The sequence below is a fragment of the Actinia tenebrosa genome, unplaced genomic scaffold (assembly GCF_029948245.1).
Source record: "Actinia tenebrosa isolate PJP-AT-01 unplaced genomic scaffold, QUT_ActTen_1.0 PGA_scaffold4__44_contigs__length_22323623, whole genome shotgun sequence".
Taxonomy (NCBI): Eukaryota; Metazoa; Cnidaria; class Anthozoa; order Actiniaria; family Actiniidae; genus Actinia; species Actinia tenebrosa.
In genome coordinates this window covers 17015198-17032885 of record NW_028292581.1, presented here as the reverse complement: position 1 = coordinate 17032885, position 17688 = coordinate 17015198, and the positions used below count along the sequence as shown (strand labels likewise).

At 37.5% G+C, this 17688-nt stretch overlaps 13 non-coding genes across 13 annotated transcripts; all 13 read left to right on the top strand.

Moving 5' to 3' along the window:
* The first annotated feature begins 280 nt into the window (after positions 1-280).
* On the top strand, positions 281-352 carry Trnad-guc (transfer RNA aspartic acid (anticodon GUC)). Its single transcript has one exon. It is a non-coding gene; the product is annotated as a tRNA-Asp (tRNA).
* A 91-nt stretch (positions 353-443) lies between these two features.
* Positions 444-515, top strand: Trnad-guc (transfer RNA aspartic acid (anticodon GUC)). The gene has a single exon. It is a non-coding gene; the product is annotated as a tRNA-Asp (tRNA).
* Positions 516-769: 254 nt separating this feature from the next.
* Positions 770-841, top strand: Trnad-guc (transfer RNA aspartic acid (anticodon GUC)). Its single transcript has one exon. It is a non-coding gene; the product is annotated as a tRNA-Asp (tRNA).
* Positions 842-932: 91 nt separating this feature from the next.
* Positions 933-1004, top strand: Trnad-guc (transfer RNA aspartic acid (anticodon GUC)). Its single transcript has one exon. It is a non-coding gene; the product is annotated as a tRNA-Asp (tRNA).
* A 254-nt stretch (positions 1005-1258) lies between these two features.
* Positions 1259-1330, top strand: Trnad-guc (transfer RNA aspartic acid (anticodon GUC)). The gene has a single exon. It is a non-coding gene; the product is annotated as a tRNA-Asp (tRNA).
* A 90-nt stretch (positions 1331-1420) lies between these two features.
* Positions 1421-1492, top strand: Trnad-guc (transfer RNA aspartic acid (anticodon GUC)). The gene has a single exon. It is a non-coding gene; the product is annotated as a tRNA-Asp (tRNA).
* Positions 1493-1583: 91 nt separating this feature from the next.
* Trnad-guc (transfer RNA aspartic acid (anticodon GUC)) lies at positions 1584-1655 on the top strand. Its single transcript has one exon. It is a non-coding gene; the product is annotated as a tRNA-Asp (tRNA).
* A 415-nt stretch (positions 1656-2070) lies between these two features.
* On the top strand, positions 2071-2142 carry Trnad-guc (transfer RNA aspartic acid (anticodon GUC)). The gene has a single exon. It is a non-coding gene; the product is annotated as a tRNA-Asp (tRNA).
* A 91-nt stretch (positions 2143-2233) lies between these two features.
* On the top strand, positions 2234-2305 carry Trnad-guc (transfer RNA aspartic acid (anticodon GUC)). Its single transcript has one exon. It is a non-coding gene; the product is annotated as a tRNA-Asp (tRNA).
* A 90-nt stretch (positions 2306-2395) lies between these two features.
* Trnad-guc (transfer RNA aspartic acid (anticodon GUC)) lies at positions 2396-2467 on the top strand. Its single transcript has one exon. It is a non-coding gene; the product is annotated as a tRNA-Asp (tRNA).
* A 1231-nt stretch (positions 2468-3698) lies between these two features.
* On the top strand, positions 3699-3770 carry Trnad-guc (transfer RNA aspartic acid (anticodon GUC)). The gene has a single exon. It is a non-coding gene; the product is annotated as a tRNA-Asp (tRNA).
* A 254-nt stretch (positions 3771-4024) lies between these two features.
* Positions 4025-4096, top strand: Trnad-guc (transfer RNA aspartic acid (anticodon GUC)). Its single transcript has one exon. It is a non-coding gene; the product is annotated as a tRNA-Asp (tRNA).
* Positions 4097-4187: 91 nt separating this feature from the next.
* Trnad-guc (transfer RNA aspartic acid (anticodon GUC)) lies at positions 4188-4259 on the top strand. The gene has a single exon. It is a non-coding gene; the product is annotated as a tRNA-Asp (tRNA).
* Positions 4260-17688: the final 13429 nt, after the last annotated feature.

The following is a 17688-nucleotide window of genomic DNA, read 5'->3' as shown; positions in this document are numbered from 1 at the left end:
ACAATGGCTTTGTTATCAAGGGAAAGGAGATATCCTTTTTTAAAAAAAACTCTTTTAAAGTTAATACTTAATCAAGAAACGAGCAAATCGTTGCGCAATAGAATGTAGGTAAATAACTCCACGGTAGTATAGTGGTGAGTATCCCCGCCTGTCACGCGGGAGACCGGGGTTCAATTCCCCACCGGGGAGAAGTAAAATCTTTTTTATAAAAACATTTTTAAATTAACACTTAATCGAAAAGGAAGCCAATAGATGCGCAATAGAAATGTTGTTGAGTCATTTCTCGGTAGTATAGTGGTGAGTATCCCCGCCTGTCACGCGGGAGACCGGGGTTCAATTCCCCGCCGGGGAGAAGTAACATCTTTTTTATAAAAACATTTTTAAATTAACACTTAATCGAAAAGGAAGCCAATAGATGCGCACTAGAAATGTTGTTGAGTCATTCCTCGGTAGTATAGTGGTGAGTATCCCCGCCTGTCACGCGGGAGACCGGGGTTCAATTCCCCGCCGGGGAGAAGTAACATCTTTTTTATAAAAACATTTTTAAATTAACACTTAATGGATAAGGAAACCAATAGATGCGCACTAGAAATGTTATTGAGTCATTCCTCGGTAGTATAGTGGTGAGTATCCCCGCCTGTCACGCGGGAGACCGGGGTTCAATTCCCCGTGGGGGAGAGGAAATATCCTTTTTATAAAAACATTTTAAAATTAACACTTAATCGATAAGGAAACCAATAGATGCGCACTAGAAATGTTGTTGAGTCATTCCTCGGTAGTATAGTGGTGAGTATCCCCGCCTGTCACGCGGGAGACCGGGGTTCAATTCCCCGCCGGGGAGAGGAAATATCCTTTTTATAAAAACATTTTAAAATTAACACTTAATCGATAAGGAAACCAATAGATGCGCACTAGAAATGTTGTTGAGTCATTCCTCGGTAGTATAGTGGTGAGTATCCCCGCCTGTCACGCGGGAGACCGGGGTTCAATTCCCCGCCGGGGAGAGGAAATATCCTTTTTATAAAAACATTTTAAAATTAACACTTAATCGATAAGGAAACCAATAGATGCGCAATAGAAATGTGGTTGAGTCATTCTTCGGTAGTATAGTGGTGAGTATCCCCGCCTGTCACGCGGGAGACCGGGGTTCAATTCCCCGTGGGGGAGAGGAAATATCCTTTTTATAAAAACATTTTAAAATTAACACTTAATCGATAAGGAAACCAATAGATGCGCACTAGAAATGTTGTTGAGTCATTCCTCGGTAGTATAGTGGTGAGTATCCCCGCCTGTCACGCGGGAGACCGGGGTTCAATTCCCCGCCGGGGAGAGGAAATATCCTTTTTATAAAAACATTTTAAATTAACACTTAATCGATAAGGAAGCCAATAGATGCGCAATAGAAATGTTGTTGAGTCATTCCTCGGTAGTATAGTGGTGAGTATCCCCGCCTGTCACGCGGAAGACCGGGGTTCAATTCCCCGCCGGGGAGAGGAAATATCCTTTTTATAAAAACATTTTTAAATTAACACTTAATCGATAAGGAAGCCAATAGATGCGCAATAGAAATGTTGTTGAGTCATTCCTCGGTAGTATAGTGGTGAGTATCCCCGCCTGTCACGCGGAAGACCGGGGTTCAATTCCCCGCCGGGGAGAGGAAATATCCTTTTTATAAAAACATTTTAAAATTAACACTTAATCGATAAGGAAGCCAATAGATGCGCAATAGAAATGTTGTTGAGTCATTCCTCGGTAGTATAGTAGTGAGTATCCCCGCCTGTCACGCGGGAGACCGGGGTTCAATTCCCCACCGGGGAGAAGTAACATCTTTTTATAAAAACATTTTTAAATTAACACTTAATCGAAAAGGAAGCCAATAGATGCGCACTAGAAATGTTGTTCAGTCATTCCTCGGTAGTATAGTGGTGAGTATCCCCGCCTGTCACGCGGGAGACCGGGGTTCAATTCACCGCTGGGGAGAAGGTAACATCTTTTTTATAAAAACATTTTAAATTAACACTTAATCGATAAGGAAGCCATAGATGCGCACTAGAAATGTTGTTGAGTCATTCCTCGGTAGTATAGTGGTGAGTATCCCCGCCTGTCACGCGGGAGACCGGGGTTCAATTCCCCGCCGGGGAGAGGAAATATCCTTTTTATAAAAGCATTTTTAAAATTAACACTTAATGGATAAGGAAGCCAATAGATGCGCACTAGAATGTTATTGAGTCATTCCTCGGTAGTATAGTGGTGAGTATCCCCGCCTGTCACGCGGGAGACCGGGGTTCAATTCCCCGCCGGGGAGAGGAAATATCCTTTTTATAAAAACATTTTAAATTAACACTTAATCGATAAGGAAACCAATAGATGCGCACTAGAAATGTTGTTGAGTCATTCCTCGGTAGTATAGTGGTGAGTATCCCCGCCTGTCACGCGGGAGACCGGGGTTCAATTCCCCGCCGGGGAGAGGAAATATCCTTTTTATAAAAACATTTTTAAATTAACACTTAATCGATAAGGAAGCCAATAGATGCGCAATAGAAATGTTGTTGAGTCATTCCTCGGTAGTATAGTGGTGAGTATCCCCGCCTGTCACGCGGGAGACCTGGGTTCAATTCCCCGCCGGGGACAGGAAATATCCTTTTTATAAACACATTTTTAAATTAACACTTAATCGATAAGGAAACCAATAGATGCGCACTAGAAATGTTGTTGAGTCATTACTCGGTAGTATAGTGGTGAGTATCCCCGCCTGTCACGCGGGAGACCGGGGTTCAATTCCCCGCGGTGGAGTAGTAAATTATTTTTTATAAAAACATTTTTAAATTAACACTTAATCGAAAAGGAGGCCAATAGATGCGCAATAGAATTTTTGTTGAGTCATTCCTCGGTAGTATCGTGGTGAGTATCCCCGCCTGTCACGCGAGAGACCGGGGTTCAATTCCAAGCCGGGGAGAGGAAATACCTTTTTATGAAAACATTTTAAAATTAACACTTAATCGAAAAGGAGGCCAATAGATGCGCAATTGAATTTTTGTTGAGTCATTCCTCGGTAGTAATAGTGGTGAGTATCCCCGCCTGTCACGCGGGAGACCGGGGTTCAATTCCCCGCCGGGGAGAGGAAATACCTTTTTATAAAAACATTTTAAAATTAACACTTAATCGATAAGGAAACCAATAGATGCGCACTAGAAATGTTGTTGAGTCATTCCTCGGTAGTATAGTGGTGAGTATCCCCGCCTGTCACGCGGGAGACCGGGGTTCAATTCCCCGCAGGGGAGAGGTAAAATCTTTTTTATAAAAACATTTTTAAATTAACACTTAATCGAAAAGGAGGCCAATAGATGCGCAATAGAATTTTTGTTGAGTCATTCCTCGGTAGTAATAGTGATGAGTATCCCCGCCCGTCACGCGGGAGACCGGGGTTCAATTCCCCGCCGGGGAGAGGAAATACCTTTTTATAAAAACATTTTAAAATTAACACTTAATCGATAAGGAAACCAATAGATGCGCACTAGAAATGTTGTTGAGTCATTCCTCGGTAGTATAGTGGTGAGTATCCCCGCCTGTCACGCGGGAGACCGGAGTTCAATTCCCCGCAGGGGAGAGGTAAAATCTTTTTTATAAAAACATTTTAAAATTAACACTTAATCGATAAGGAAACCAATAGATGCGCAATAGAATTTTTGTTGAGTCATTCCTCGGTAGTATAGTGGTGAGTATCCCCGCCTGTCACGCGGGAGACCGGGGTTCAATTCCCCGCCGGGGAGAGGTAAATTCTTTTTTATAAAAACATTTTAAAATTAACCCTTAATCGAAAAGGAGGCCAATAGATGCGCAATAGAATTTTTTTTGAGTCATTCCTCGGTAGTATCGTGGTGAGTATCCCCGCCTGTCACGCGGGAGACCGGGGTTCAATTCCCCGCCGGGGAGAGGAAATATCCTTTTTATAAAAACATTTTTAAATTAACACTTAATCGATAAGGAAGCCAATAGATGCGCACTAGAAATGTTGTTGAGTCATTCCTCGGTAGTATAGTGGTGAGTATCCCCGCCTGTCACGCGGGAGACCGGAGTTCAATTCCCCGCCGGGGAGAGGTAAAATCTTTTTTATAAAAACATTTTAAAATTAACACTTAATCGATAAGGAAACCAATAGATGCGCAATAGAATTTTTGTTGAGTCATTCCTCGGTAGTATAGTGGTGAGTATCCCCGCCTGTCACGCGGGAGACCGGGGTTCAATTCCCCGCCGGGGAGAGGTAAATTCTTTTTTATAAAAACATTTTAAAATTAACCCTTAATCGAAAAGGAGGCCAATAGATGCGCAATAGAATTTTTTTTGAGTCATTCCTCGGTAGTATCGTGGTGAGTATCCCCGCCTGTCACGCGGGAGACCGGGGTTCAATTCCCCGCCGGGGACAGGAAATATCCTTTTTATAAAAACATTTTAAAATTAACACTTAATGGATAAGGAAAGCAATAGATACGCAATAGAAATGTTGTTGAGTAATTCCTCGGTAGTATAGTGGTGAGTATCCCCGCCTGTCACGCGGGAGAACGGGGTTCAATTCTCCGCCGGGGACAGGAAATATCCTTTTTTCAGATATTTTCAGGTATCAGATTTTTTCAAGTATCAGATTTTTTCAGGTGTCAGATATTTTCAGGTGTCAGATATTTTCAGGTCTCAGATATTTTCAGGAGGGATATATTTTGAGGTGATGAAAAGGTAAATTATACACCGTGAAAAGATGAAAAAACTTACTGACGTTTCGGACGCTAGTCCTTCGTCGGAGTAAAAGAGGTTTTCAGGTGGTTGACTACTTTGATAAATAATAGAACAGTAAATTCAAAAAATTGAAACTCTCTTAACCTCAAATTTCATGCTGATCTCGAAAATGGAAAGAAAAATGGGGTGTTCGGAGGCTGCTTTTGAAATAATCACTCCGGAATGACGTGCGTTTTTACAATTTTCGAAGAATAATCGCCAAAATCAAGCTCTGTGCAAAAAAATCGATCATAAAAGCGAAACTAAGGAAGAAACTTGAGTAAGTTCTCTGACCATGTAACTTACATTATATTTATAAGATACTGATAAAAGTTGTTTTAATAAACTATTTTAGAAAATGGAAAAACGATTTTTTTGTAGGTTCTACAGTGTGTAGAACTTGTAAAAATTGAGCACAAAACATTTGTACATTGTTCTAATAAACAGAATGGTGTTAAACTTTGAAAAATAATTGAATATTACGTGTTATTCCGGAAAACAACAAAAAAGTATAGAGTCCTGTCCGAATTTATCACGTTCTCGCAATTGATTGTGAAAATGTTTTGTAGCCAAATTGATGATATAAGACAATGAGGCATCTTGAATCTTTGCTGTAGACAATTATTGATCGAAGTAAAAACTTTCGATGTAACGACAGATCGATCAACTCATAATAAATGGTTTTTTTTAAAGGCAACCCCATTCCACGATAAAATAATTATTCCCTTCTTCTGGGGTGCACGGACCTAAATTTGAATCCAACGAAATACTTGAATTCGCCTTCTTCAAAGTGCACCTAACCACAGGTAGCCCAAGCTTGGTTTCTGTGGTGTCATGTTATAAGGAAATGTATGGGATTCTTCAAAAATTTCAATAAAATCATTGAAACGTAAAATAAAGCCTCGAAATTTTACGTGATCATTGAGAAATAGCACTTCTTTCGCTCTGTGTGGTTTGCTTTTGAATTTAGCCCGTTTTAAGGATTTTTCCTCCAACCAGTAAGAAAAGAGAAGGTTGGAGACTCGGGGTCCCAACAGCGAACCATCACGAGTCTTTGAAACCTCGTATATCTTTAGTCATAGTCCCTTTCTCGCATCCCTATAGTCCCTATAGAACCGAAAAAGTCGCAGTTCAACGGATTTCCTTCGGCAACCGACCCGAGGTCGCGACGGGAGTCTTCGTAAATAGATTTTCTCTTGTTTCTTTACGACCTAACCATCGCCGCTTCTGGCATCGGCACTTATAAATCGTTATCAAATCCGGTACGAAACTCTTGATCAGGTATTCTAGGATACACTATAACCGCCTTAAGATATATGGTCAGTGATATATAAGAGCTTTTTTTAATAGATAAGTGAGAACGTACCAATAGGTTAGATCAACGAATTCACGCGGCCAACGAAATTTAAAAACAAGGAGGCAAAGAAAGAAAGAAAGAAAGAAGGTACTATGGTCGTGTACGGATCAACGAAGTACGTCATAGGTTTCCGAACACACGAGTGGGACTTAGAAATTTTGGTTCTCCTCACTTAGAAAAAAAAATTAAGTGAAGACACCAAGAATCGAACTCGGTACCTTTGGCACCAAAGAACTACTACAATGCCAACCCCAACCCTAACCCTAAACCTAACCCCTAGACCACGAAGTGAATTCGGTTGGGTTGTCCCATTTTTTAGTCATATTTAAACGATGTATCATCAGCGCGTGCGCATAAATATTTATTATAGTTTAATTTATGCTATCGTAGGGTACGATTACTAGCCGATTACTTGAAATTTGAATTTGAATAGAATTCCCCTGACAATTCCCGTACACGACGATACAACCAGAAAGAAAGAAAGAAAGAAAGAAAGAAAGAAAGAAAGAGAGAAAGAAAAGAAAAGATAAGAAAAGAAAGAGAATGGGAAGTGAATGGAAAAAGATTAAAAAACTGCAGTTAAAACGAAAAGACAAATGAAAGCAGTGGAATAAATTAAATGAAGAAGTAAAAAAATATATCTATAGCACTGAATAAACAGATTGAAATTACACACACATATAATAATACAGAAGAATGTTGAAAACCTTAACAGACAGTATTTTAATCAATATTTGCAGGCTCTTTAAAGCAGTTAAAAATTGTATATCATAATTAAAGCATCTTATTTAACAATTTTTTTTAAAGATTTAAAAAGTCTCTAAAACTTGCATTGTTGACATTTACAGCCACTTGCGGAACGAATTTCTTTAGTGTGCGATGTTCCCTTACAATCTAACTTGACTCGTTTCTTGGTTGTTCCCGTCCGTTTACAGCATTCACAGAGAGTATCAAACCACGGTCTTTTCATCAGAATGTAGCTTAGAGATCTACAGGTTCCCTCACATGCTGATACAACGACTTGTTTTGGAGTACAGCCGGGATGACTGAGAGTAACAGTGACGTCTTTGGGTTTACATTCTATCTTCATCCCGTCGAACTGGCATGTAATGACTTGAATAACTCCTAATAGTAAAGCTATACTTGTAAGAGACTTTAGTAGAACGGCCATTTTGATTTTCTGGAATTAACAGGAAAATGTCGATGAGATTTTGTAGCTTTGTCGGTGTTAAAACTAACCTAACAGATAGCTAAAAGACTGACCGTTCTTATGGGCAGGTCTTATAGTCGTTCTCAAATGCCTTGGTCAGTTTATATATATACACTTTGTTTCGCCAACGATAGACCCCAGACTCCTCTAACACAACGTATAATGAATAGAATATTTGCTTCGTTTTATTTTACAATCAAAATCAATTTAAATAATGAATAAAAGGCCTACACACCTCATTAATGAACAAGTGTGTGTGCTATATTTAGAGCAGATGTACGTGGAATAGCGATGATCTATTTACTTTATCTCCCCATGACTTATTTTTTTACCATTCAAACATTTCTACTTTTACTGGGATCAAAATCTTCACCAAAAACTGATGTGTAAAGAATACATGTATCTGATTAAATAAAATCTTCAAAACTTGAGTAGCAAGGAAAAAAAAAAAAAAAAAAAAAACGAAGAAAAAAAATAAAACAAACACTCTTACTACTTCCTTTCCAAAAAAAATGACAAAACAAAAATGTAAAACGTTTTTCGTGAAAATGGATATTCGATCAGGAAAGTATTATACTAATTCATAATCCAGCAATTTTTAGCCCTTAATCTAACTTTCATTGAGCCATTTTCTTAGAAAATTGAGAAGGTTTTGCTATAGAGTAATTCTTTCAACCGGGTAACTGAACCTCGTCCGATTCTTCCGGTTCTGTTCTCCGAGTTTGTAATTTTTTATTGCCTTCCTGCTTCAATCGGATTTTCTATATCTCGAAATCAAATATCTAAGTTTATATTTCAACAAGTAAAATACTCCTTGATGCAATTCTTTTAATCGCTATAGTTATGGCTTGACGTTGATGGTAAAGATAAGTATAGATTACGTTGAAAGAGTTCGATAAAGCTTTTCTCTACTTTTGAATAAGCACCACCGATAATCTGTCACTGACCGCGCGCGTGCGATTCATTCTCTTGAAAATAATTTCATCATCGTTAAAAAAAACAACTAAAAAACAACATTAATTGCTAAAACGAATAAAAAAAATTAGAATCACACTCGCATATCAACTATACTTCTTTAAAAGGTGGTAGTATTTGACAGTTTTAGTAATGAAAAAGATTTTAAAATATCAATGATTTTTGGTTCAGTCGTTTAATTTATTTACGTATCTTTCCGCTTTTCTTTCAACTCGAGTATTTTTATCCCGCCCGTCGTTAAGATTAATTTTCCCCTCGTTAAGATCGTGGTTGATGTTACCCTTCGGCGTCCTCGTTTGTTTGAAGTGAGAGACAAACTCAACGAGGAAGTCCGGTTTGCAACGGCAAATCACCAGATTGTACTTGAAGAACGACCGGATAGACTCCAGTTCAATAAGATTAAAATTTAATTAATTGACTCATAGATGATGGAAAGTCCGTCAAGTAAGATCGACCTGGCGTGGAACTCTGAGAGGACGCGCATTTGAATTCATTTGACACTTTGCTTATCAGATAGAGTTTTTAACGTTTTAGAGTCTTATCCTTTGAGGGACGACTTGTATGAGTGGGAAACAAGCGAGAATTTCGTAAGCGCATTTTACTTTACGCAATCGTAATTAACGCAATGTGATTTGATGACTCACACGCGGAAGGAATGGGAAACCTTTTCAATGTTACGGCAGGTTGCACTGTAAGTGTACGTGCTGTTAAGAAAGTACCGTTTGTTCACTACACTATACTAATAATAGAAAAACTTCTTTTAGATTGTCTTTCAATGTTACGGCATGTCGTTCGGTTTCTCGAACGTTTCCATTCACACGAAAACCGTACGATTCCAAAAACCGCTGTAATTGGAGCGTGATAAATTTTAGTTCAAGGAAGTCTTATTAAAACCGCATTAACTTTTAGTAGAGTCAAGCAATAAAACTGAAGAAGTTTTAAAATGATTTTTAAAACATCTGCACGTTCAGCATTATCATGAAAACATGTTGGTACAACGCGGAAATAAGTGATGGATTTTTTCATAAAAGATTATAAACGCGCACGCAACTGAAGTATAAATTTACTAAAAAACTGCAATCCCACACACTAAAAGTTTTCCCACTTTTTAAGTGGATTTACTTCTATTGAATCAACTGGTTTGAGGAGGATGGTCAAATACTTACCAACGGAGAAAGTGCAGCTCAAGACGCGAAGATCCCAGAATCGCAAGTAATAATGTTTGTTGAAGAGAGTTTTGTCCTTATGCTTATCTAGCGTGTTGTGGTAGTACAATTGCCCGCTGTTTGATCTATCTTTTCGTATTACAACTGTGTAAATATGTAGCGCACGTGATTCGATTTAGACAAAATAATGGTAAACATGAAAAAACTTGAATGACTTTTATGTCTAGAAACTGATCAACCTTTGTGTGAATTCGAGTAATATACGAATGACATTATAGTAGACGCATAGCCGACTGAAAAAAAACTACTTATTTTCAGTAGAGTAAAGAGTTCAAAGATGAAAAATTCCAAAACTTTTTTCAGGGAAAATAACTGGTGATTGCACGTCTCGCAATTAACAGGTATACCAGGTACTCTTATACTTTTGCGAGATTTTTTTCTTCAAAATGTTGTCACAAAATGTGTCTAGAGAAATGAAATAACAGTCTTGACAATATCCACAGTACAATTAATATACAAAGAGTTTATATAAATAAGAAGTTAATTTTATGAAGTACTAAATAAGAAAATAACACATCATTTAATAAAGAGGAGAATTTTTACAATGAACGATGTAACCACTGAAAGCTAAACTAAGGCTGTTGAATAACTGCTGATAGAACTGCGGGTAGCACTTCTAACTCACAAATCGAGTCCTGAAACAACCTCTGGACTGATCTAATTCAGGGCATGGCTAACTTGCAGATCAAACCCTGAAACAATTTAATCAGGGCACGGCTAACTCACAGATCGAACCCTGAAACAACTTCTCGGTTGATCTAAGTCAGAGTACGCCTATCTCCCAGCTCAAACCCTGAACCCTGAAACAGCCTCTGGGCTGATCTAAGCCGTCTGAGTACGGCTAACTCACAGATCAAACCCTGCAACAACTTCTCAGTTGATAGTAAGTCAGGGTACGGCTAACTCACAGATTGAATCCTAAAACAACCTCTGGGTTGATCTCAGTCAGGGATCGGTTAACTCAAACACGAACTCGGCTCAAATTTGTGTTCTTTTGAGCAGTTTTTGACATGACTTGACATGGGTATTCAATTTCTCAATACTTCAGTAATATTCTATAGAACAATGCTACATAATTTTCGAGCGTGTTTTCCGAAGTAATAAATCTTTAATTTGTTCAATTCAGTAACTTCAATGCCATCGAAAGGTGTTTATGCCACATAGAAAGAGTTATTAGGGTGGCTTTTTTCTAGTAAAACTTAGAATAATCTTTTGATAAATAAAATAGTTTTGAAACGGTTAGAAAGACTACGAAAGGGAGCCAGTAGTGCTCGAGTCTCAGATTCTAACTCAACTTTCTCAACGAATCGGGAGAAGTAAAGAGCCACAGGACCGTGCCAGTCTGAAATATCGGTAATTTGATTTTAAAAATAATTCGGACATCATCCCGTGCACTCTATGTTGCCGCATAATTTGAACAACTTGATAATGGATTTCCAAAATAGTTTCTAAATTAGGAATCAAGAAATACTATTTATGTAGGCGTTCTTGGAATATTTGAAACATGTGATGATGGATGGAACAAAAAACCTATTCGAGCTCTTATTGTTTTCTTATTAATTTTTAAACCATCAATTTTTAATTATGACAGATAAAGATTAAAGGATGTGGAAAGTATTAGATTCATTCTTTTTCATCACGTATTTCAGGGAGGGGTGTTTTGAGCTGTGATCTAAGGGGAAAAATGTAAGGGGATAATGAGAGCGACGCGAAACAAGTGAGATCCTTTTGTTGGACCCCACAACGGATAGATTCTATTGATAAATAATCCCTTGAGATTTTTCTTTATGCTTAATCTATCCCGTAAGTGTAGATTGTGTTGACCGTCCTTTAGGAAGTACGTAAGATATCTTCAAATTCCGGACCGGGGCACCTGCTTTGGTTTTGTATACTACTACGCATGCGCAATACAAACCTACCCAACTAATACTATTATGCCGCCGAAAAAAGCTAACAATTTCCAAATGCTTCTTTTGACCGAGTTATCTGGAGTTAAAAATAAACTTTTGCGTTGGATGGATTGAGACCGTGAGAAACTCTAAGCCTGTACGTTGTCATCAATAGTTAAATACGCCCGTGGACGTCCCTTTTAAGGGTATTTACACAGAAGAAAATTAAACATTACAGACACCAACAAAGATAGATTTTCATGAAATAAAACCAAAAAAAGCACTTCCACAAGGTAAAGCTTACGATACTAATGAGGTTTCAATGGCTTGGAAGATGATTACGGGTTGTCTTGTATTGTCAATTGTGGAGAACAACAAATGGCTTTCCGCTTGGCGCAGTTATAAATTATGATAAGCTAAACAAAGACGAGAGTGTGGGATTCAATCACATAAATGATAAGGAAAAAGTGGTAATTCTGTAGTTTGACGTAAGTACCACCTGTATGTTAGGACGAGCTGTACGGTCGAGCGAGGATTATCAAGCAGAGTCGCAATACCCTTATAAACTACAGCACCGTACGCGTGTCTACCCTCGAATAACACTTCACTGAAAAGAACAGGTCGGTGGTAGAGCACCTCAAGTGATAACCCAAATTTGAAACATCCTTCATCTTAAACCAGGTAAAATTGAATTACATTTTAAGAAACAGAACAATTAACTTTAAGAAAGAAATGTTTCGGCTTTACGTCCACTGCCATCTTCAGTTCATCTGCAAAGTAAGATTCCTTTGCACCAGTTTCTGCAGTACATACTGCCGAAATATGTCTTGCTAAAGGTCAATTTGTTGTCTTAATTTCTTAAAATCTACTTAACTTTGCTGCCTTCCAGACCTATTGATAAATCTAAATTATTTTGAAATTAATTTTCATATCAAGTCAATCCTGCCATATATTCTTATTTCATTTTTATTCGTTACTGTACTTTTTACTTTTTGCTTTACCTTCCAATTTTTGTCCTGAATTTATTGTGGATTTTTCAAATTCAATTCAAATTTCATATTTCAATTTACTCCATCTTAGTCCAGGAAATACTTATTTTTCAGTTAGCACTATCCAAAATAGGTTTACCAAAAAATTTTCCAAGAAAATTTCAAAAGACCAATGAAAATAGGTTTCCGGGAACAATAGTTATTGAGCAATATTCATTATTATTTTCGTGTGTTTTCAAACATTTAAAAATCTTTTATCAATAGTGAAAAAACAAACAGAAGTGTGAGAATATATCTCAACTTTGATATAAATTGTTTTATTTATTTTCTTTCAGCTAAAATTTATTCTGAAAAACATACGGTAATATTTATACTGTCGTAGCACGCTACCCTTACTCTTAATATGTTTTTCGCCAGTATTTGGGTCCGCGATATCACCAAAAATTAACGTGTTGTTTATGATAATCAAAAGAAGAATAACCATATCCTTTCCTAGCTTGAGTTATTTAGCTGATAGTTCCTCCCTTCCTTGACTGACTTTAGTAAACAACCTCCTTTAGGAAATTAAATTCCTGTTTTGTCTTTGGGACTATTGATTCTGAATTTTGTACGTATTAGTCATTCTTATATTTTAAAGTTTTTGCCGTATCGCACATTTGTTCGTCGATATTCTTTAGGCTTGGCAAAAAACTTCCACTCGTGAATAAAACCTCATTTATAATTCAGGACTTTTTCAACGATAAAAGGAATTTTAAACAAAGAAAATTCACTATGTAAACAGCAAATATTAGTGCAAATATTACTGAACAGCTGAGAGTAAAAATGAAGTCTTTTAATTTATTTCCTTTACGTTAAAGATATTATCTATCCGGTCTGAAATGATTGGTATAAAAGTTGTGATAATGTTTTTTATTTTAATCTTATTGATATGATTATCTTCTGAAATTCGGATGACTTTTGATAATATGTCAAGTTCGTAAAACATATCTTTAGGAGTTCGTATTGTATCGAACTTGTATCCGCGAGCAGTGCGAAAAAGCGGGCGTCCATCTCTTTCCTGTTTCTTCTCTATAGAATACTCGCTCAGTCGGTAAAATTAAAATAGTTTCTTGAATGAAAAAACTAAATAAAAAAGAATTAACTAGTCATTCCTACAGTTTTAACCGTATCATGTAGAGTTTTTCATTTGACTTTATTTAGTAGCATTCTTTCAAGTTTATTTGGTATCCGTCAAGCTAGACCTTCACCAGTTTTAGTTGCGTAAAGAATGCATACTAATTGCATTTTGAAATTAATTCAGTACAAAACCAGGACCTTTAGAAACAGGGCCGTAGCTACAAATTTCTGATTGGTCCGGTTTTCGAGGTCCTTTGGTTTTTCTTACATTTTAAAAATATTTTTCTTATTATTTTTCACCGAAAGTTGGTCCGGTTGAACCGGTGGCTACGGCACTGAGAAAAAGATGTTTTTTCTCGCTACCAACCGGCCTACTAATAAAATAAATAAATAAAATTATAGCAATACAAAACTTTATTCTAGATTAATGTTGATGTTTATCGCCTTACCAGCGAAGGTACCACATTAATTTTCATTTGACATTTAAAATTAAAATTGCGTTTGCCCTTTAGAGCGAAGTAATAAAAAATTATCCGGCGCATGTCACTTAATCAACTTACGTTTTCATTCGATACTCATTGAGTCAGACCAATCCGTGCAAAATTAAAAGGTTAAATCATTTGATTCTTTCATTTGAGTCTTTTATTCAATCAGTAATACTAAGCCAGGAAGTTGAGATCGTCTGGCGGTAATCAAATTGATTATTTATAACTCTGTGTTTTAGCAATACCATTAGTAATATTTCAAACACGCGAGAGAGTTCTTCCTCCGCGGATTTCCAAACACCGAAAAGTGAGTTGAAAAAAACGAGGCGCAGAAAATCCAAGAAAAAGTACATTTCCAAACCACCGTCACATTAGTGATTTGCTTTGTTTTCTCCTCATTAAGTTTTAGAATAAATGATTCCCGTGCCGGGGCCAAGAATCGAAACTTTTTGTCATTAGTCAATCACAACCACATGCGTGCGTGGTGTGGTTGTTTGAGATTAGATTGATGAATACTTTATACTATAAAAATTACCGAATTGCGGGGAATAGGCCGTCGGCGGAGCTTTCTTATGACAGTCATGCCCACTTTTGTATGATTACTCCAACCATTTTCATTGGTAAATTACAAACACCATGTGTAGTCTTTAGTATATGACATTTTGGTGCCATTTTGAACCAGGGGAGGATCCATTTTAAGACATAACATTTTCCAACTAAACAGCCGAAATTAATATTTTTCGAAATTGAAAACAGTCAATTGTACTTACTGTCATAGCTTTTAGCGTTATCTATCTATTTTCTAAATTCTTCAAGAAATCATTTAGAGATACTTGTCAAAATAGGCTGGAGTAATTTGGAGTACTTTCAGGTTCAGTATAGATCCTACAACTGGCTACTTTTATTTGCCAAATTAGTCGAACATGTCCTTCATCAAATGCTAAACCAAAAGGCTAGGTATTAGTATTGTTAGGGTCGAAACCAAAGAAAACGATAAGCTCGCAAAGGCATTTAGGAGTGGATAGTCCCGGATCCTCCTCTGATTTTGAACGTATACACCGACGTGGAATGTTTGGAATTTGTCGACGAAAATGCGTGGAGTAATCATGCGAAAGTGGGCGTGATTGTCATAGGATAACTCAGAGCCTAATCCACAGTCCGGTAACTTTCGTAGTAAAATTGTCAATTTGGAATGTTTTCAAAGTAACTTTTTAGAAAATCATCCTTTTTCAAGTACATACAGCTATTTCAAGAAAGACTGCAGGGTCAAACGGCGATAAGTAATAATTAAGCGATAGTAACGATAAGGGATATTGGAGGTAGGTCATTCCGAATTCCTTTCAGTCGTGCAACCGGCCAGTCACCGATTACCATTCGCCGTTCACCACTTCAACCTTTTTTTAAAATTGTTGCATAATCGCTTTTTACTTGTGCGTTTCAAGTAGTTGAAAGGGGCACTTGGACGAAAATCGATGAAAATTGGAAATGACTTTAAACTTGGGTAAACCTATCTATATGGCCTCAATAGTAGCCAAGCAACATATTTCTTGACAGTCAAAAGTGGGGTGTGAAAATCATCAGTTTTATTCAGCAACTGAATTGTGAGTAAATGACGTCATTTACTCAACCCTATTGTTCTTTTTGCTTTTAAATCAAAATTTCTCAACTGCAAGTGGCTCACAGGCTAAAATTTTCACTAATCTAATTTTCATAATCGTAATTGAGTCATATTATCCTCAAATACTTCAGTTATTTGGACTTTCGAAAATTGGGGCGTTTTCATTCAAGTGCCCCTTTGAAGCTTCCTGCACCTGCAATATTACCACATGAAGGAAAAATAATTGTACTTTCTTAGCGTAATTCTTTTTTTTTTTCTTTTTTCATCCACAGAATAAACTATGAGTTTCATCATTTACTCAGTTTTCCTGTTACTCATTTTGACTGTGGCTGACTCAAGCAGTTTTCAAGAACCTTATCAGATATTCAGACGTCAATACGGAAACGAAGTCTGCGAGCCGCGCACCGCGAACGTCGAAATCAAACTAGTTGGTTGTTATAAACGCCGTGCGCCTCTGAAGCAATGCAGTGGTGCCTGCTTAACCTCTGATTCTCCGCACAACGACCGACGAAAGTGTACATGTTGTACACCAGTGAAAACCAAGCCGGTGACTGTAGATGTTGTCTGCAAAGTACAAGGAAATAATGTAGGGCTTGTCAAACACAAACTCTTAGAACACGAGCTTTGTTCCTGTTTGCCTTGCTTCGATTAACACCTTTGAATAAAAAAATATGGTATGTCTAATAAACTATAAACTTGCTGGATAGAAAAAGAACTTCAATCCATAATCTAACCTATTTAATGTGTGTACAAACTGGCAAAACAAACAATCAGAAACAAAACCAGCTTTGGTTTCATCTGAGATCCGATTATTTTTAATATATCTTAGTATCTTAAATTTTAAACAGAAATATACTTGAATGTAAAAAAAATATTTTTTCATTGCAATGGTATACACGTGTATGTAAGGTTCAAGCTTTCTAAAAGTCGTTTTAATAAATGAAAACTGAAAGGTGTGAAATAAACGATTTTGTTTGTATTAAATTCGGGTACTAAAGCATAGGCCAGATGAAGTCTCCGTAGTTTTGGCGGAAATGATAGTCGTCAAGAGAGTAAGAAGTACTTCATATTTTCGGTGGATTTGGTGGGTTGGTGGGTTTGGTGGGTTGGTGGGTTGGGTGGGTTGGATGGGTTGGTGGGTTGGTGGGTTGGTGGGTTGGTGGGTTGGTGGGTTGGTGGGTTGGTGGGTTGGTGGGTTGGTGGGTTGGTGGGTTGGTGGGTTGGTGGGTTGGTGGGTTGGTGGGTTGGTGGGTTGGTGGGTTGGTGGGTTGGTGGGGTGGGTTGGTGGGTTGGTGGGTTGGTGGGTTGGTGGGTTGGTGGGTTGGTGGGTTGGTGGGTTGGTGGGTTGGTGGTTGGTGGGTTGGTGGGTTGGTGGGTTGGTGGGTTGATGGGTTGGTGGGTTGGTGTGGTCCTGTTTGGGGTTAATTCCGACAAGCGACACGAGAATGTTTCGAAATTGTGATACAGGAAGTTATGAAATTCAGACGAAGGACATAGGTGATCCTCCCCCATCACATTATTAAACGATATTGTCCAGTTTGTCCTGGAATTGAATATATATCTTCAATGAAAAACATCTCTGATGAAGAAACTTAAAATTTGCTTCTGGGAGTATAGTGAACTCTGAGCTCTTCCCCACCCACAAAATTCTAGATGCTCCATGATAAGTGATTTTTCACATCGATTCAAATTTTGGTTAGTGTCCAATGTTGGATACATTTAGTTTAGAAATTTAGTTTTCAAGATTTTAAATTTGTCAGCTTTTGACAAGAGTTGTACTTTATTCTACAAACGATTATACGTTTTTCGCAGTAGAAACTGGAATAACTGAATAAATGGAAAATTTAAGGAAATTAAGGAATTTTAGAAAATTTTAAGCAATTGTATTTAAAACAGACTGGTAATTGTTTTCACTTCAATTGTAAACACAGTGAAAACCCGCGAAATTGTCAACCAACTTTACCACTAAAACAGTCTTGAATCAAGCCAAAGTTGTATAAAGATATTTGAAGCACAACTCGTAAAGATATAGTTTTTCTTCTGTCCCAGTGGAAAA